We start from the raw sequence: 7,595 nt of genomic DNA, 5'->3' as shown, positions 1-7,595 counted from the left end.
AATCGGTCCAGCCATCTCTGAGAAAAATGAGTGACATTATTTGACACATACGCACATACATACACACACACACACATACACACACACATACATACATACACACACACATACAGACTTTTTCCGATCTCGACGAACTGAGTCGAATGGGATATGACACTCGGCCCTCCGGGCCGGGATTAGGTTGACGTTTTTCAGAGTGATTGCATAACCTTTCTATATGAGAAAGGCAAAACGTAAGGGCGATACTTCAATGGTGATAGGTGGGACCGAAAAAGTAAATAATCGCCAAAGGGGCGATACTATCATTTTGTCGATTTAAATAGCAAAAACAAATTTTAATTTAATAATTTCAAATACTTTATGAAGTTTTGGGTTTCGATCACCAAATCATGCAATCTAGGATGTAAAAACCTATTTTAATCCATCTAGCGGTGCAATTGTGCCTTTCTCAATCATGAATCACGAGAATGTGTGCGTTGTTTATACTCATTAAAAACTTTTAAATGCATATATTACATTTTATTATCATACATCACATGACAACTATATACAGGAAAATAAATCATTATTCGAGTTCTAAAATTTTGAAAAAGAAAAAACAGCCACGGTAATATTGAACTGAAAAAAGGTGCGAAATCGGCAAAGTCCCAAAAAGTCGATTTTTATAAAAAAAAAATTTTCGAGATAACATTAAATCTCGACGTTTCATGCATTTTAAAGATGTTTGGCATCAAAAATACGAATTCGATTTCTGAAATTTCATGGGGTCCCCCCTTTGAAAAAAAATTTTGAGTTCCGGCTTATATGGGAATTTCATGTGTGACCGGACCGTTCAGTCTATATTTCCGGAACCATACAAGCGATCCGTGCGAAATTTTACAGACATCTGTGGGGATAATATAGCTATCATTTGGGACTAAGTTTGTGAGAATCGGCCTAACCATTTTCGAGAAACTGATATGAGTTTGCTAGTTATGAAAGATGGCCGCTTTTCCCGGGCACTTCTGGAACCGTCTATGGTGGTCAATGTAGTCAACGAAAGTTTGTTTGGCCGTCGGTGACCTAGAACTGCAAAGTTAAGTTATTTGAGAGACATTTTAGCGAAATTTTTACCTTTTTTGCTTCCATCGGGGTATCGGTTTGAATCACAATTTGCTATGTGATCGCACGCCACAACCCGTAACTCCGGAACCGGAAGTCGGTTGGGGATAAAATTTAATAGCCACTTACGGGGACGCAATACCTTTCATTTGAGGTCAAGTTTAGTCGAATCGGTCTAGCCATCTCCGAGAAACCGATGTGACTGTTACTCTGAATTTGGATACTTCCGCCGGGGCTTCCGGAACCGATGATGGTGGCCAATGTGACCAAAGAGACTTTGAATGGCTGTTAATGACCTAGTACTACAAATCGAAGCAGTTGTGGTCACATTTTGGAAAAATTTTCACCATTATACATTCATTGCAGAATTTCTTAAAATCGACGTTTTCTGCGTGATCGTACTCATCACCCTGTAATTCCGGAACCGGAAGTCGGATCCATTAGAAATTCAATAGCAGCCTATGGGAACGTTGCACCTTTCATTTGGGACTAAGTTTGTAAAATTCGGTTCATCCATCTCTGAGAAAAGTGAGTGAGATTGTGTTCGCGTACACACACACAGACGCACATACACACACATACATACACACACACATACATACACACACACAGACATTTGCCGAACTCGACGAACTGAATCGAATGGTATATGTCACTCGGCCCTCCGGGCCTCCGTTAAAAAGTCGGTTTTCAGAGCAATTGCAATACCTTTCTATTGAGAAAGGCAAAAAGGTGCGAAATCGGCAAAGTCCCAAAAAGTCGATTTTTATAAAAAAAAATTTTTTCGAGATAACATAAAATCGCGACGTTTCATGCATTTTAAAGATGTTTGGCATCAAAAATACGAATTCGATTTCTGAAATTTCATGAGGTCCCCCCTTTGAAAAAAAATTTGAGTTCCGGCTTATATGGGAATTTCATATGTGACCGAACGGTTTAGTCTATATTTCCGGAACCATATAAGCGATCCGTACGAAATTTTATAGACATCTATGGGGATATTATAGCTATCATTTGGGACTAAGTTTGTGAAAATTGGCCCAACCATTTCCGGGAAACTGATGTGAGTTCGTAAATTTTGAAAGATGGCCGCTTTTCCCGGGCACTTCCGGAACCGTCTATGGTGGTTAATGTAGTCAACGAAAGTTTGGTTGGCCGTCGGTGACCTAGAACAGCAAATTTAAGTTGTTTGAGAGACATTTTAGCGAAATTTTTACCTTTTTTGCTTTCATCGGAGTATCGGTTTGAATCACAATTTGCTATGTGATCGCACGCCACAACCTGTAACTCCGGAACCGGAAGTCGGATCGGGATGAAATTAAATAGCCATTTACGGGGACGCAATACCTTTCATTTGAGGCCAAGTTTAGTCGAATCGGTCTAGCCATCTCCGAGAAACCGATGTGACTGTTATTCTGAATTTAGATACTTCCGCCGGGGCTTCCGGAACCGAGGATGGTGGCCAATGTGGCCAAATAGACTTTGAATGGATGTTAGTGACCTAATACTACAAATCGAAGCAGTTGTGGTCATATTTTGGAAAATTTTTCACCTTTATACATTCATTGCAGAATTTATTAAAATCGACATTTTCTGCGTGTTCGTACTTATCACCCTGTAATTCCGGAACCGGAAGTCGGATCCATTAGAAATTCAATAGCAGCCTATGAGAACGTTGCACCTTTCATTTGAGACTAAGTTTGTCAAAATCGGTTCAGCCATCTCTGAGAAAAATGAGTGACATTTTTGGTCACATACACACACACATACACACACACATACATACATACACACATACATACACACACAGACATTTGCCGAACTCGACGAACTGAATCGAATGGTATATGTCACTCGGCCCTCCGGGCCTCCGTTAAAAAGTCGGTTTTCAGAGCAATTGCAATACCTTTCTATTGAGAAAGGCAAAAACACAATAGTTTTTAAATAGGAAATAAAACCATGTCTGGAAATATTCACTGTTGATTTTCTTTGAATGGTGTCACTGCTAGTATCGCCCTTTTCAAGAAAAAGCGTTGATATCTTTTTTGCGCCAGTAAAGCTCCTTGAGAGTCTCATGTACGAGTTCCGAAAGAAATTGAGGTTTCGATGAAATGCCGGAGCAGTAAGCGAGTTTTACAAGAGGGACTGAGACACTTACTACTACTGAAATGAAAACTGTAAGTAGCACTAATACATATATAATTTCAGGAACGGTACGGGATGGCGCTGGACCTGTGGCGTTCGACTGGCATAGTCTATTCTCGTTGGTTCGGAAGACTTCTTGGCTGGTTTTGGTAGATGTGTGCAAGTGGATAGATCAATTCACTTGGGTGGGGGACATGTGGATCCTGCTAGTTGTCGACTCTTTTGACCTTTGGTATGAAGCTAAATCAGGAAAGGTTATTTAGCTCAACCAAGTACCATAGCTTCTAGAAATGCTGAGCAGCCTTTTCGGGTCGGTGTCGGTGTGACCAGTTCGAGCCGAACCAGATGGACATTCGGTTCGAGAAAACTATGGGGAATCGCGGGTAAATATTACCCAAATGCTTTATGGGCAGAGATTCTTTTTGTGAAACTTTGAAATGTCTTCATCAGTTCAGTTAGTCAGAATAATGATAATAGGAAAAAATGAGTATTTGCCTGATCTATATCCTGGCAATCACCACTAGAACAGGGACAATCGAATTCTGGTTTAAGATGATGGTGAAACAGCACAGTTGTGGGACAAAGAATTCGCGAATAAGGACTAACACTGCTAGTATTTTTATCGCATCCATAAATAGTCGATTGATCCGCTTCGAACCAAGGAAACAAAAAGAAAATTTGGAAGAGACGTAAGTGGATTCAATGCGAAATTCTCACTATTGTTTGTTTTGTTGTATTGGCTACACTGAAATGTGCAGTTAAGGACATCCTGAACAGAGTCACAAGGTGGCAGCTAAAGTGGCTGCCGTCGTTTCTGCTTTTTTTTTATTTCACCGTCAAAATCAAAACATTGCATTGGCTCGCAAGACAAAATCGTTTGAAACTTGAATGTCTTAGCTCAGATTGCTTAGAGATTTTATCACTGTATGTACACATATTAGCATAAGCAGATGAATAGATATTTGCGGAATTTTGATTCGTTTAGGAAATTTGTACCTTTTCGTTTTTCAAAACAAATGAAACTCACGGTCAAAAATCAGCCAGCTGATTACTGAACGATACACTTGTGTGCATCCCATCTCCTACCGGTATAGCACGCTCTGCACACAGATGTTGTAACGTAAGCCGAACATAACCGAACCTTTGTTGTGATTTTGGCATCGCTTCACCTTAAGTAAAATATGCAAAACTAAAAAGTTGTTGCTACTGATATATGTCAACAGAGATATACTTACAGTACAGAGATTTGCGTTCCCACTAAGCAATTACATGTACTTTCTATCTCTATGGCAAGCACAGAACATAGCAAGGAATCTAAGTAACCATAAACATTGCACAATATTTTCTACACATTTGCACTAATGTTATTGTTATTTATCAGTGTGCAATCGGGCTGTCTCAATAACCTATTTTTGCAACCTATGTACACCTATCGGCTCACCGTTGCACATGTCAGTGTGTGCAGTGCAGTGGAGTTGCCCATTACTTCCTAAAAATAAATCTTTACGAGGCTTTTATAGGAAATTTAACAAAGAAACAAAGTCTCAAAAACCACGAAACGATCTGACGCTTGAGAAAAAAGTTATTAAGCAGAAACCGATTGATGCTCTGACGATTGATAAAATATTCATTTTTTGCTGTTGGTTGTCCAATTATACGCAATTTTGTTTTAATCCTCTCTTAATGTGTCTAAATTGTTTATCTATACTATTTGGCCACTTCTCAAGGTTTTGAGGGATAAATTGAGGATTCTTTTGTACATATTAAGAGAAAGTTAAAATTTTTGTATATAATTAGACCGTCAACAGCAGTGATGCTATGAAAAGTGAAATTTTCATCAATCTTCAGGGCATCAATCGGTTTTTGTTTAATAGCTTTTTCCACAAGTATCAGATCGTTTTGCAGTATTCTAGACTTTGTTTCCTTGACAAATTTCCTATAAAAATCAAGCATCTATTTATTTTTAGGAGGTAACGGGCGACTATTGTCAGAATTAATTTGCAAAAGACAATTTCCCCATACGAAATCCCATGTAAACTTTAAACAGTGGGCGCAAAAATATAGTTTCACCGACCGAGCTAAAAATTTGCAGAGTTGTTCTGGGAGCTAAATGGGACCCAAAAAGTTACTCGGAGCCAAATTTTATTTTTTTCATATAGCCATGTCCCACTCTAATGCACATCCACACATAGGCACACATGCATACAGAATCTGATCATCCCTGTTGAAGTCAATATTCATATTTGTTACGATCCTCAATTTTTTCTATCATCATTATGCTGAGTAGCCAGATGGGAAAAGTTCTTTTAGGGTTTCACAAAAAGAATCTCTGCCCATAAAGGACATGAGAAATATTTATTCACGATTCCATATAAATTTTTCTCGAAACGAATGTCGATCTGGTTCGACTTAAACAGACCGAATCGACCCGAAAGGGTTGCTTCCCGAAAGGGTGGTTTCTAAGAGCCGTTGTGCTTGGTCGAGCTAAATGACCATAAAAAAGTCCTGAATAATTGACTATTTTTAGGAGCCACTCCTGTACTCCTTTCCCGAACTAACCCGTACCCAAGGTCAAAGTCGATAATCAACAGGATCCACATATCCCTCCATCCAAGGGAAAAGATATATCCATTTGTAAGTAGAAGCACACGTCTACCAACCAGCCGTGAAGACATTCGAACCAATGAGAATGGACCATGCCAGTCGAAGGTCACAGGCATAGCGCCATCCTGTACAGTCCCTGAACTGTTTGAGCTGGAATAATAATGTATGTTACTGCTACTTACAGATTGCATTAGGGGTAGTGTCTCACTTCCTCTTTTAAATCGTACATACTAAGTTGCAGCTTACCACTGCTCATCTCTTTTGCTATTTTGACAACGTCAGTCGATCGTCTCACAGAATCGATATCTCTGTCATTGAATCCGCCATTTTCTTTGGAACTTTGGTGGCGTAAATATCAACTATCTGAAGCAAAGAAGACATTATATGTCAATTCATACATATTCCCTAATTTTAAAATCAACGAAGGCCGTCTGCCTATTTTAATGCAGAAACGGGAATGATGTGACCATCAAGAATACTTCAGGCAGCCTTAATTGACCCCTTTCGACACCAGTCTAGCCTTACCAAGCTATAACGTGGGTGGCGGCGTGAAAGCTGCCAAATCGGGGTTGAGAACATCTTGAAGCAACATCTGATGTTGCTCCAAATGTATGTGATCCAAAACTGACTTGAATAGTTCCATTGAACATAGTTTTCATACCTTACATCATTAGACTCACTGTTCTCCATTCACCCACGATTATACATTTGCACTAATCTGCCCCTTATTACCCAACAAACATTTCGTGGTTTTATAAACGTTTTAACAGTTGCTTTATTCACCTCTAGCTGAACATGGGAAGTATAGGCGTAATCATATATCGTTTATTCCACCCTTAAGCATCTGGATTTGGAGAATTTATTCAGCTTGTCTGATTAAGATACATTAAAGAACAATTCTTCAGCATGTATACAGCCTGAAGAAAACCACAGTTCAGCTTTATCAATAAACCTTTTCGTTACTGACATTCAGCTAAGAGAATTATCATAGGAAAATATTAAAAAAGATATTTAATTTCAAGTTACACACGCCATCAATATCTTTGGAAGCTATCTTTTTTTATTAATGTTACGTTACAGTTAGAGAAAACTTGCATTACCTTGTTGGATATCATAACACGTACCTGGATTCGAACCCGCAACCTGTTGAATACTAAGCACTTACCTTACTGTCTGCACCAATCTTGCATACATCGAATGCTTAAGATTTCACCGATGTACCGAAAAGTCTAGGCTGCTGAATAGAGTCTGTACAAAGGCTACAGTAGCCTTTGATAGATTTGAGTGAAGCTAGTTGGTTTGGGTTCGAATCCCAACCTACCAATATTTTTTTAATTTGATATTTTTTAGATCATTCGTGAATTTTAAATTAGACAATTTACTAGTTTCGAAAACTGATGATTGCAGACGTTTTTGTATTCAACATGAGGACTTACGGTTGTCACAAAACATTTAGATAAGTAAAAATGGGTGTCATATGAAAGAGGTGGTAACTGAATGATGGATTGAAGCCATTTATAATTCTAAGGTGGAAATCTCCTCGATTTATTCACCACTCCCTGCCAAATAATTTTCTTTTCAATGTGATTTTTTTTTTGGTGAACGGTAGTCGCTGTTCGAATTCAATAGTTTATATATTTATATCAATTATTTTTTATTGGAATGAAAATACGTTTAAACTCATTGTACCTTTGTCTGCAAGTCGGTAAGTAAAAAAAATCCATGGTAACAATACTAGTGTCAAA

Source organism: Topomyia yanbarensis, chromosome 1 (assembly GCF_030247195.1).
Source record: "Topomyia yanbarensis strain Yona2022 chromosome 1, ASM3024719v1, whole genome shotgun sequence".
Lineage (NCBI taxonomy): Eukaryota > Metazoa > Arthropoda > Insecta > Diptera > Culicidae > Topomyia > Topomyia yanbarensis.
The sequence above is the reverse complement of the archived record's forward strand: the minus strand, read 5'-3'. Positions refer to the sequence as shown.